Below are 13,500 nucleotides of genomic sequence, written 5' to 3'. Positions count from 1 at the left end.
AAGATTGCTGTACTTTACCTACAAAAACTCCTTTTAGAGAGTGTGCACTAGGATGAGCACTTGACCTTTAATAGGCTCAGAAGTAAATCAAGGGTCCAACATGCTTTAAGCAACAAAGCTCAGCTGGTGTTTCTCTCTTTCCTAAAGGAAACATGGGCTTTTTCAAGGTTAAGCATGTAACCAGACAAACTATGAAGGGAGTATGACTCTCATTTAACCTAATTTCCTTCAGCCAGATGGTGAAGGCAGCCAGTCTTGAGGAAGGTCACAAGCTCCTCGTGGCTAAGAATAATCAAGAATTCCCTTACACAGGACTTCCGTGGATTAACAAATACAGCTGTATAAGCAAATACCACTGGCACCAGGTATTTGAAGAATCAGTAGTGAGTGCTACATTCGGTAATGCTTATCATATGCTCTGAACACAGAGAATACAAGTCTAGAGATAAGTCACTTTCTTAGAATAAAGTGACTTTATTTGTCTACAGTGCATTGCTTTCCCCATTAGCACTTGGTGCATGGTGTAAGTAGCTATGAGGTTTAACTTGGGATTTATTATCCACCTCCTTTTAAGACCTGAACTTGTAATGAAAACTGGATCATGTTACAACATCTCATTTTAATATAAATGCATATTAAAAATGAGTCTATAAAGCAGAAGCTGTCTGCTGGTAATGAGCTACGGTCATGAAACCATTTGTAAGTACCTTAACTGAATAGCTTACACTCTAAGAATAGCAGGTCGATTCCCTTCACAGCATGTGTTGCACCAGCTGTGCAGGAAGACACAGTGGGGTCATCTGCAAGTTAATTTACAAACAAAACCAGTTATATATCAACATTTCCACAACAAATGGCTTTTCCCCCAACAGTTCATCTTCTTCAAATATGCTCATGCAACACTATATTAAAAGGTCAGCTTGGACTCTCTCTGCTACCATAATATATCAAGCAGTCAGAGTTTATGCTATAGCAATCCACCCCAAATGCCCTGCCATATCTGGGCCATTTATCCCACGAGCAATCTGATTCTGTAGTCCTCACTCATGGAAAGTGCCCTGGGAGTGTCAGAGATTTTTCAGAAAGAACCCTGAAATGTGGCAGGAGGTAAGAGGTGGATGTGAGAAGGAGATTTTGACAATGATTTCTTTTAAGTTTTCCTTGCTGTGAGTGTCTTTATTTACCGTAATTAATCAATTCAGTAGTTGTGTCTTGCAGGCACAAATCTTGCATTCACACCTTACTGTAAGTCTGGACCATGGGACTCCTTGCCACCTTATTTCTGTGTTTAAAGTGCTTGCAGAGCCTCAGGCATGGAGACTCTAGTGAGGAGAAATACCTATGCAGGAGAGGTGAGCTCTCTGGGACATTTCCATTCCCTGCTGTAAATTTGCTCTGTGACTTTTGACAGGTCACATTCCTGGTCTTCCTGTGCTGAAAGTAACAGCTAGTTACCAAACTTAAAGGTTTGCCAAGGCTTAATTTAGCCATTCTTTAGATGTTTGGGTGCAAAGCATATGAGAATTGCAAAGCCTCTTGATGTACCATCCATCACATCATTGTCCCCATGACTGGGGCATTTACTTCTTTGCTGTTTGAGGAGTAAATACACCAGTGTAAGAGCAGTGCTGTTCTGAACTACCATCTTTCAGATGCCAAGCTGTCACTGCGTGTGGCGATTTAAGAAGGTATGACAAATGTTTAACAAGATTTTTAATGGCTGTTAAATCCTGAGTCCTGGACATATTCCAGTTCAGGTAATTACATTCAGCCTGCTTAAAGACACTTTAACGGGATAGATCATTCTCCACAGAGCCTCCAGTATGGAAAGAATGAAAGAAACACACAGCACTGCTGGCAGGCAGGGGAGGGACGCAAGCGAAGGTATTGCCAAAACAGGAGAGCAAGGAGAGTCATCAGTTTGTATGTCTTTGTGTGTGGTGGCTGAGAACAAGGAGCCTTTGGTAAGGGAAATAAACTTACCCTAGGAAAGCAGGAAAACTGTTTACTGTGCTAATTTTATAAAAAGTCAATCAAATGGCAGACCAAAAGTCAGGGACCTGTGCTAAACTCAGTGATTAGTTGATGCCAAATTCCTCGTTTGTTGCTAAATTATAAACAGGTAGTATTTTGAAAGTTGGTATTTCAAACATCAAGCTCCAGCCTAGGAAGCCTCAGGATGTTTTCTGAAGAAGTAAGAAATCAGGCTTGACAAATGCTATCTTCTGTTTTTGAACTCCATAGATATTTCTGGATTGTGATTTTGTAAAATGAGATTTCTTCGCACACTTTTGTGAGCGCCAGCCTTTTAAATTTGGTAAACGTGATAACCCTGAAGGGCCCTTTATACAGCCATCAGCTAGCTCTTCTTTTCTTACAGCTGGTCTATCTTCCTGACATGATTTCATTTTCTTTTCTTACTGAGGAAATTGAGACACGCTCACAGATCTACAGCCCCAAATTAATCTGCATATGCAGATTGATTTCAGTAAACTGGATAACACGTATTTGTTTGAAATAGGCAGAAATTGCTGGCCTTTTAGGCAATGCTGTAGATAACATCTATTTTGACAGAATTTTGAGAGGACTGAGGATATGGGAACTTGGTGAGGGTTTTTAGTGTTGCTGATTGTCCATTACTTGTATAAATGGTTAATTTTTAATAATTGTTTCCTTGCTAGTAGTAGGCAGAGCAATCAGAGACAAAGTGCATAACACCAGTCAATCATCCCTTTTTATTTCAGTGATTCCAGAGTAATTTTGTTTCTATCAGCCATGATTACTGTTGCTGATTGGTTTTGAGCAGTGCCTACATCTGGGATATTTACATTTTTATGCCCATTTGCTTAGTCTCTGTCTTATTTTCCATTGTCCACCTACTTTGCCCACTGTTTGCAGCCTGTGCTATTTTATACAATTAGCTATTTATTTTAGACTACAATCTACAGCCTTGGTTTGATTTGGAATATGTACTAGCAGTGATAAATTATTTAAAGTAGCCAGGTGAAATGGAAGTTCAGCTCTTATACTTATTTTCTTAGGTCAGTTTTACCTTGGGCACAATGGACATCTTTTGTTGTTCCAGGATCCAAGAGAAATTAAGAATCTTTTAGTAATACAACTTCTAGCTCTGAGAAGTGTCTCTCAACTAAACAAGTACCAGAGTTGTTGAAATCTTGTAATGGCTTTATTCCCAAACTGTCACTCTGTCTGGTGCCAATCTTGGAGGGCTTCACACCTCACAACAGATTATGTTTTAGATAAAAAGGAGGGCTAGATGTGTTATACTAGCTTCAATGGAAGGTGCTGTCTTATTTAATCAAAAAGAGGATAGGTCAGGCAGGGCTATCAGCCCTGTGACCTGTTGAATGCAAGTTATTTCCAGATAAATACAGAACCCCCTCACAGGCTTTTGTTTTAGAGGTTTTGTTAAGTGTATTTAATGCTATTACTTACTATCTGAAAAGCAATGCTCTCCTTGGTGTCAGAGATTAAAATATTGTTTAAAAGTGAATATATTTTACCTTGATTTTTAAAGTGGGAACTAGTTTAGAACCCAGGATTACAGAGCATGATTCAAGCTTATTACATCAATATCAGGCATGAGTAAAACCCTGGCTTTATCCTGTGTTAACTCCCAGGGTACAATGTCTCAACTCTGTGCTGGAATTTATTTTTGTATTGCTCCACTGGAGTAAAGCATCTAAGGGCATCAGTAGTGCCAAGTGTGTTAGCTATATGTTTTTTCTCAGGCCTTGGTCCCTTGATCACGACAGTATGTTTAGTTGGTTTATAGACTTTCCTAGCTGGCTTACAGACTTTCCTCTGCAGAGAACTGACTAGCTCTGCCTCAGGGGAAAACTAGGTATGGGATAGTTCATTCTTAAGGATGACTACTCTTGAGAAGTGTGCATCGTTTTCCTCTCTCTTCGCTTGTGTTTCATCAAACCCTGAGACCTCCCATATCCTCCCAGCCTTGCTGTGGAACAATACAGCACTCTTGAGCCTCACAGTCGCATGACTCTTACATTACTTTGGGTCCTTTGAACTGAAAAGCCACAAAACACCCTTATAGCCTAACATTCCTGCCTGAGGCTCAGTGAGCACTGGCCAAAGTTAAACCCCAGCAGCATGAGTATAAAGTATGACTGGGTGAAGGGACTAGCCTTAGGGTGGCTGACACTAAGAAAGGGCACCCTGAAAGAATCAGCATTTCAAGGTAGGAAGGGATGGTCTTAGGTGTTGTTTCATGGATGATGTTGCACTGTGTCTCTTGTGGGTTTTGTGAAAGACAGTGTAAAGGAACTGACAGCAGGGAACTGAAAATCCTACTATAGTCTAGAACAAAGAAAATGTTGTTCTCCCACTCCTCCAGCCCTCTTTCAAGTATTGTCAGTCAGAACACACAGAAGTGATGCATCCTTACCTCTGTTACCATCAATATATAACATTGTTATTAAAAGATATGGAATGGGATGTGGGGAGAGCTGTAGATGGTTGACTTTTTAAGTCTGAATAAAGAGTTCAAGGTTGAGAAGATAATACTTTAGAGAGTAAGGCCCTGATGCAGAAGACAAGAAAGTAAGAGTTCATTTCCTAATGTTGTTTATTGTGTATCTAAATCCTATAATCCAGTGTCCCATCGCAACCCCTATCCCCCTCTCCCTTTAAAATAAGGTATAAAACCTTCTGAGAAGGAGGATAAAGCATGAGTAGTAGCCACAAGGAGTTCTGACACTATAATGGTAAATACCTAGATAAGTTTTTACCTGGTGACACATATTCACATAGGTCACTGTCCTGGTTTCAGCTGGGGTAGAGTTAATTTTCTTTTTAGCAGCTGGTATAGTGTTATGTCTTGGATTCAGTATGAGAAGAATGTTGATAACACACTGATGTTTTCAGTTGTTGCTAAGTAATGTTTAGGCTAAGGCAAGGATTTTTCAGTTTCTCATGCCCGGCCAGCAAGAAGGCTGGAGGGGCACAAGAAGTTGGGAGTGGACACAGACAGGGCAGCTGACCCAAACTGGCCAAACAGGTATTCCATACCATGTGATGTCATGCCCAGTATATAAACTGGGGGGAGTTGGCCTTGGGGTGATCACTGCTTAGGAACTAATTGGGCATCGGTTAGCGAGTAGTGAGCAACTGCATTGTGCATCACTTGTTTTGTATATTCCAATCCTTTTATTATTATTACTATTGTCATTTCATCATTGTTATAATTATCATTATTGTTTTCTTCCCTTCTGTTCTATTAAACTGCTCTTATCTCAATCCACGAGTTTTACTTTTTTTCCTGATTTTCTCCCCCATCCCACTAGGTGGGGGAGGAATTGAGTGAGCGGCTGCGTGGCACTTAGTTGCTGGCTGGGGTTAAACCACGACAGCCACAAAACAGTTCATGGGGGATTGGAATTAGCATTTCCTAGCAATTACTATAAAAATGATTGAATTGCAAACATTCTTAAAAATAAGAGGTGTCTTAGGGGTATCTTCCATATGACCTCAGACTGAGTTTTTGAAACATGAAAAAACACCCACAAAGGGTAGAATCAGTTGTTGGCAGATGGGATTTGCTCATTTCTAGGCTGTAGAGGAAGACAGGAGAAAGTAACAGCTCAGCAAGTACATCCAAGACTGAAAAGATATATCTGTCTGATTTTTGTCCATGAGATGATGATGTTTCTTCTGCTTCATGAGTCAAATACCATTGCTTGGGAGAAATGATGACTGATCTACTGTTTAGTGCTCTGCCAACAAAAGTGTGAGCTTAATTATTTCTACTGCTAAGAGAAAATAAGAATTTCAGGCCCCTGGCACTCTCTCCTTGAATTTTCCTTTTGTTTTCTGTCCTAGAAGCTTGGGCTTCTCCCTAAGACAGCCTGTCCTAAATGCTGCCATGGTGAGGCAATGCCATCAGCTATGCACAACACCTCTCCTCCTGCTGCCTCCTAGCTTAGAAATCACCTGAGGCAAGCAGTAATAACTCATTATCCCATAGTCTGAGCATGAGCAATAATGAGCTGGCTGCTCAATTAAAATCCTGTGTCCTATAACATAAACGCAGTGCATGGCTTACAAAATTTAAGAATCTCAGGGCTTAATTAGTATGATAAATTCTGTGAGCAGTGACTAATATGGAACAGCACATTTCAGCTTGGAATTAATATGTCTCAGAAGTTAAGATCAGGGTCTGGAATATGATGAGTGACTTGTATGGCTGACAGGTAGAAGAACAGGAATATACTCACTTCTGCCAATAAATCTGGTACTTTGATAACTATAGGCCTGCTACTTTCATGCTGACCAATAACATCTTGTTATTTCTGTATTCCCTGTTGTCTGTCTGCATCCATCCGATATCTCTTGTTTTGCATTGGGTTAGCTGATGCAGGAGGTGGAATTTGCTTCTATTTCTGTGCAGTACCTAATGTATGGCTTGGCCTCCCAAGTACTCAATCAAGGTAGATAATGAGATAGTCCTCAAAATGCAGCATAGCTATTGAGAGGGTGTAATGGCCTAGAATAACAGTGAAACTGTTGATGTTCTCCTAGAAATTTTTTTCCGAAATTAAAAGGCCTTAGAGGAATTGGAGATAACGGGGTGGTAAGGGAAGGCTCAGAGAAAGGCCCAGTTGCTCAAAGGTGTCAAGAAGGATGGAGTTATTATTGTCATGATTTATCATGGCCCTTTATAAGGTTAAACTGTCCTTGGGAGAGGGAGGTGGGTTAATGTGTAAGTCTGTTGAAAGGAACAGGCTGAACCCAGTGGGACAAATTGTTTCTAGCACAGACCAAAGGAGGGAGGAAACTGTGTGCTACATGGTATATTAATATCCAGGTCAAAAAAAATGGGAACTTCCCCTTAGGGTCAGCACCACCTTGAGGAAGGACCACTTGCTACTGGAGGTTAGTTCAGGTTAAAGTGTTACCACCTTCTGCTGCTCCTTCTTGTCGCACCATAGAAGTTGCAATCTCCTCACAGGTATGAATGAACATTTCACCGCTCCTCAGCCAGTCCTGCTGTCCTGGTTTCAGCTGGGATAGAGTTAATTGTCTTCCTAGCAGCTGGTATAGTGTTATGTTTTGGGTTCAGTATGAGAAGAATGTTGATAACACTGATGTTTTCAGTTGTTGCTAAGTAGCGTTTAGACTAAAGTCAAGGATTTTTCAGCTTCTCATGCCCAGCCAGCGAGAAAGCTGGAGGGGCACAAGAAGTTGGCACAGGACGCAGCCAGGGCACCTGACCCAAACTGGCCAACAGGGTATTCCATACCATGGGACGTCCCATCTAGTATAGGAACTGGGAAGGGGGGGCGGGGGAATCGCCGCTCAGGAACTAGCTGGGTGTCGGTCGGCGGGTGGTGAGCAATTGCACTGCGCATCATTTGTACATTCCAATTCTTTTATTATTACTGTTGTCATTTTATTAGTGTTATCATTATCATTATTAGTTTCTTCTTTCCTGTTCTATTAAACCGTTCTTATCTCAACCCACGGGTTTTGCTTCTTTTTCCGATTTTCTCCCCCATCCCACTGGGTGGGGGGGAGTGAGTGAGTGGCTGCGTGGTGTTTAGTTGCTGGCTGGGGTTAAACCATGACACCTGCCAAAAGGAAGCGGTTTAACAAACATATCTAAAAGTAATACCTCTTTTTTGGTTCAGTTTGGTTTTGGTTTAGTTTTTTGTTAACCCCGATGTTTTTGACAGAAATGGGCAACGGAGTGGCTACAGGTACAGTCATACCTCATGAGGGGACACCCACCTACAGCGCAAGGGTGGAGGAGATGAGTATCTGGAAAAAGGTGACCTCTGCTTCAAATTGACAGCTGCCAGACCATCATGCCTGGACATGTCTGAGTTTCTATAAGCAAATGGCTGGCATTTCTGCTCAACAGCTTTATTTCAAGCATTTTTACCCATTCAGTCCATTGCGTTTTGTCTGGGAGGTTTCAAGCCACCTCTCGGTTCTCCGAGATAGAATAGCTGAAGTCCTTCCTTCACTGAAACCACTTCATAGCAAAAATCCCTCATTGATATAATTTGCAAAATGTTTTCTCTTCTAGGGTTTTTCCTAAACAGCGGGTTTTTTTTTTTTTAGTTTTATAAGACAAAAATGGTGATTTCTGTTTGTTATTTTATTCTGGTTTTCTCCTTCTTCTTTTAAGCACTCATTTTTCTTTTTAGACTCTCTGTAGGAAAAAAATAATTGGAAAAGAATGTTTATCAAATTCTACAAGACTGAAGGTTTGCGGGAAGGTGGCTTTTCTACTTCACTGGCTGCAGTCAAAGCAAGCTTCTCTGCTTTTCCCCTCTGTGAGAAATCTGTTCCTCTTCTAAGCAGGTCACTGGCATGAGGCTTGGGGAAAACAGGCTCCAAATCCCATCTCTATTACAGCTTCAGAAATGGAAGATGGGAATGCGTGAGTTCCTTCATGTGGCAAATTTGAAATGCTTTTCATCAGGTCACTCAGGGACTGATACAGCCTGTCTCTCCATCTCTCTCCCTTTCTCAGGGTGGAGCTACAGCCACAAAGCCAGTAAAAGAGCTTCCCACCACCCTGTCTCCAGCTGAACATACTGCAGTTTTTGTCCCATCCACTGAGCCAATACAATTGCTTCTGCAGACAGGAAATAAATTGTATCACCAACATGGTCAACAGATCCCTGTAAGATGCAGCTGTTGCCTGAATATTTCGCACCAGAACCAGAGGAAGATCTGCTCTCCTGTCAGTTAACTAACAGAAACATTGCCACTGGCTCTTCAGCTTCAAATCACTCACAAAGCCCTCTCTTCTCCCTCCCTTTTTTCCACGCTGCAGAAAACACTGTAGCCGTAAATTTTATTCTTATAGGGAGTGCTGCACTCCTCAAAAATATAATGTGTGTTCATATTTCTCCATCTCTGAGGTAACTGGAAACTATTAAATGCCCAAATCAGCTACGTAAAGCAGCTTCTAAGTGCTCTCCTTTCCTTTCCCTGGCACCCGTTGCTTGCAGATACACAGTGAAGTGTTCAAGTTTTCAATGTTTGTGGTTTTTGCATCCTCAGTCTCTGGAATGGATTTTAACTGCCCTATCCTTCTTGATAATGTATTTTTTATTTGACAGCCTGTGTTGTTCAATAAGAGCCAAGAAATAAGGCCCCCTACCTCCAGAGAGCCTTCCTGAAGCCGCTCTTTAAGGACATACTCCTTGCTTGTCCCAGGCAGGGCCAGAGACCGTTTTGGGGAACACCTTCAGGGCAGGTCTCTGAAGAGAGTATGAGCCTAGTCCTGGAGGTGAGCAATTGCTAAACAGCACAGGCTGCTGCAAGCTAGAAATAGCCTCCTTTGAAAAAAAGATTTATGATAGCATAGCTAGCTGTAGTAGTCCAAAACCATTATGTTAAGTGTGGGTAGCCAGGGCACAGTGCTTGAAATCTCTCCTCGTCCCCTTTTTTAATTGGGAGTACAGGCATTCCTGCTCTGTCTAGTGCCACAGAATATAAGCTTTGAGCAGCAAAGCAACAGGCTGCAGATGGGTCTTCCCAATCCTTTCTAAAGCACAGTCCTACACAGTTCAAATCCCTGTTGTTAACAAGCCACAAAGGCTTCACAGGCATTTAACTATTGACACTGGTGCTGCGCGTCACTGTACCCTCTTGCAGGTACTCTCTTGCTGTGGTTCATGTGTTCCTTTCGCTGTATCTGTGTCAGATCATGGTGATATAGCTTTTTTGGTATATTCTTAAAGGTTCTTTCCTTCCAGAAAGAATGGAACTGGCCCACATGTGACCAAATACACCACATGTTGTCTATTGTTAGGAAAATGGCTGTTATAAATATGTGGTGCATGGTGAAAATTGTTATGATGGATAGCTGCAGTTCACACTTCTGCTCATCTAGTAATGCATTTTGACTGTTCAGTGTCAGAGGTTGAAATATTTCCTTTTTAATGAGGTCAGATATTTTTAATGTAGATTCTACAGATTTTAGATGATTCACAAGGTATGCGAACCACTTATACTCCATGGATATAAGCAGGGCATAAGAGAGGGCAATTGCTCTATTGCTTTGCCTTCAGTAGTAGAGTTTCTGAACACAAGAGGTCCAATTTTGAGTCAGCTGCAGCTCAGCACAATTCAAGATCTGCAGGGTGTGATTCTGAAAGGAGTATGGGTGAAGGTTTTCTGATGAAAGGAGGATGAGAAGGCAAAAGGCATTGCAACGAGCTAATTAAAATCGATACCAGGAGAGATCTCTCTGATGCCTGGGTGGTGAGCAACCAGCAGGTGTCTTCATTACTCAGACTGCTGGTGACAAGCTACATACAAAATTACAGGGTAGCTAGTTTAATTTCAGCTGCAAAGGAAGTCTTGGCAAGTCTCTGGAGAGATGAAGTGGGAGGAAAGCCCATAGATGCTCAGTCTGACAGCTTGATATTTGGACAAGAAAGAGTGCTCCAGAAGAGAAGACTTGGGCTCTTGTGAGCTTAAAACCTTTTTCTTTAAGAGCAAAGGGAATGAATAAAATAGGGTGAATTTTGGTTTAAGAGAAAAACAATCAACATGGCTGACTACTTCTGTTGTAAAGGGTTTGACTTGTATCCCAGTGGAATGCTGTTGATTTCACAGCCAGTCTTATTTTCCACCCAGAAATGTGGGAACCCTCCTCTAGCAGCCCCAGTGTGCACCAAGCCATGGGATGGATGGAAGGCAATGTTATTGGTGCTAATGGCTGCTCTTCAATTTTCTTCTTTAAAGGAGTTGCTTGCAAGCTGGAAAAATGTTTCAGCATTAGCTGTGAGCTGTTATCAGACTTGTGCAGGTTGCAGCTTTTATAGTTAAGGATGCAAAGCAGCACTCATTCAAGCTCTGGCTTCATATCAGAGCTGGGCAAAATTTGTGGACACATTTCAATGCAAAAATGTATGACATTTTCATTGCTTTTTCATGTCGGTTCATGCAGGTGACTTCTGTCAATGAGATTTTGATAGCCCCTGCCTTGGAGGGAAAAAAAAGCAAGTATGGCATTAGATTGCAACTCCCCAGTTCAGGGGGAAGATAGAGAGAAGGGCTATGTATTAGCAGAACGTCTCTTCATCACATAATTTGGAGACGGGGTCTACAAATTTTTTCTCCCTCCCTGGTGCTCTGTTAAATGTTCGCTCAGCTGTGATACTGCAGGAATTGTGGGGAAAAAAAGAGGAGCAACAAAAAATGATAGGAGTTGAGGAAGTATTGTTTCAGTTCTGCAGTGATGACGTTTTACAAAGGTCAAACTAATAATTGTTGCCGAGATACTTTAATATGACATGGAAATATTTTTCTATACATAAAAACCTGTTCTTTTTTTTACAAATAAGTCATCCAGTAAAGTGCATTTGAAAGCCATGACAAAATATAATTTTAAAATACCAAGATATCCCCTTTTATTGACTTACCAAGGCTGGAATTCAGAATTGGGTTTATTTTAATGTTCTCATCCCAGTTAGTAGGAGAGTTTGAAAGATGGCTCTAATGTAATGTGATGTGTCTCACCACAAGGAAGTGGGAAGCCTTTGATTTATTTTGAAATTTTTTTTGCTGACTCAGAGTAAAAGTGGGGTGAGATGGGAGATATAAAGCACTGTTTTGGGTTTGCAATTACTTTTCTGTTGGCATCTTAATGGATAGAAAAGATACGAGTAGTCTAGGATAGATACTTAGCACTGTATTCAATTAATTTTGAAGGACAAATAAATATGTGGAATTGAGCTTAGCTAAACTTTGACCAACTGGAAACACAGCTTGTGATAAGTTCTTTAAAATATGCATATTCGCTGCATCACAATCCAATGTTAAATAATTCACATTCAATCTTTATCTTTTTAGCACTATATTAAAGCTATGTTCATTTTCTGAATAAAGTGGTAGCAGAACTGAAAAGCAAGGTGTAATAGACAATTAAAATTAACCAATTAAGTCCTCTTGCTTTTACTAGGAATAATAAAGTATCTCTCAGCTAAGATCAAGTTAAGGTTGGATTATTGTTGTCTAGAGGGACAGAAAAAGGTATGGAAACTGGAGCCACAGAGGTAGTTTTGCATCCTCATTTCACTTCTGTGAACTGCAGGAGAAGATGATAGTTTTGCAAACCTGAGATTGCTGCCAAGGCTGTATGCATGGCAATCGGGAGCAATTATAGTCAAACAAAACCTGGTGCCTGACACATTGTGAGGGAGTCTGATTATTTGTATTTTCACCTAGCTCATGCAGATAGTAAGAAATGGCCAACTGTTCCTGTGTGCATTTTCTCTCTACTTAACATAAGATGTTTGTATAATGCCTAATAAAAAATAAAATAAAAAAAAAATCATAGCAACCTTTACAGGTATCTTAAGGATTGCAAAGGAGTGCAAAACCAACAGGGAATGGAGAATGCTGAAACACTATAGATGTTTGCAATGCTGTTATCTCTGGCATGAGATAGAGGTTTTATTCCTAGGTCTTTTCTAGCTGAAATTGATGGGCTTCCCTACCAAGAGGGTAAAATTGGGCAAATTATGCTTGACGTTGTGAGAGAGGGAAAGCTGCTTCTTCAATCTGCTAAGCATAAACTTAGCTCTATTTATTAAGCAGCACCTTTTAAATAAGCAGCACAGCATATCATTACAGGTAAAGAGCCCTGAATAAACAGAGTGAGACATCTTCAGAAGAGGGAGGATGTGTGCCAAGCTTCACTAAGTTACAATGCCAGGAAGTTATTAGCACCTCAGCAATGCAGACATATATGTGAAAATTAATGTTAGGCAGGTGTTTCCAGAAATAAATCCCCTCAATTACTTTGATAAAGACCTGACATAGAAGCAGGACTGTCTTTGCCCATTTGTCACAGTGGCAAACTCTGGGCAGGATTCAGCCTTTTTGACTACACATCCAAAAAGATAAGTGTGTGGTCAGCAGAGGGAGGGGACGATATACAGGCACGTGTAACATGGGCATTTAAAGCAGCTGAGCTGCACTGTCCCATAGAGATGCCTGTGTCTCTTGACTGAGTACAGAGGGAGCATTGGTAGCAACCCTGGGCTAGCTTCTGGGGCTGGAGGTGGTTTGGCTGCTTATGGCTTGATGGCAGCATCCAAGCATGCCAACCTGGTCTTCTCTTTAGCAATGGAGAAGACCCAGTGAACAGAGCTTTTGGCATTCAGTTTATCCTTGGGTACATCCAGTCTCATGACCAGCAGCCTGAGCTCCACCAGCTATATTGACTAGCTCCCTTTGAGAGCAATGGAGTTCTAGACTGCTAGTTTAGGTGTCTGCAACACAAGCTTCTGCTGCTGAATTTAGGTATGATGATAATAACAACTCTGATTTTAACCAGGTGAAGTTAGGTGGCATGTATCTTAGTATAGTGGAGATGAGTTGATATATTTGTCTTCAACAGGCGCACAGCTCCCAGGATATAGTACATGAGAACCTTCCAAGCTCTGTTGCACAACTCCTCACTACATCCATCTGGGGTAGGGCAGAGAGGCT

This window comes from Aquila chrysaetos, chromosome 4, assembly GCF_900496995.4.
Source record: "Aquila chrysaetos chrysaetos chromosome 4, bAquChr1.4, whole genome shotgun sequence".
Taxonomy (NCBI): Eukaryota; Metazoa; Chordata; class Aves; order Accipitriformes; family Accipitridae; genus Aquila; species Aquila chrysaetos.
The sequence above is the reverse complement of the archived record's forward strand: the minus strand, read 5'-3'. Positions refer to the sequence as shown.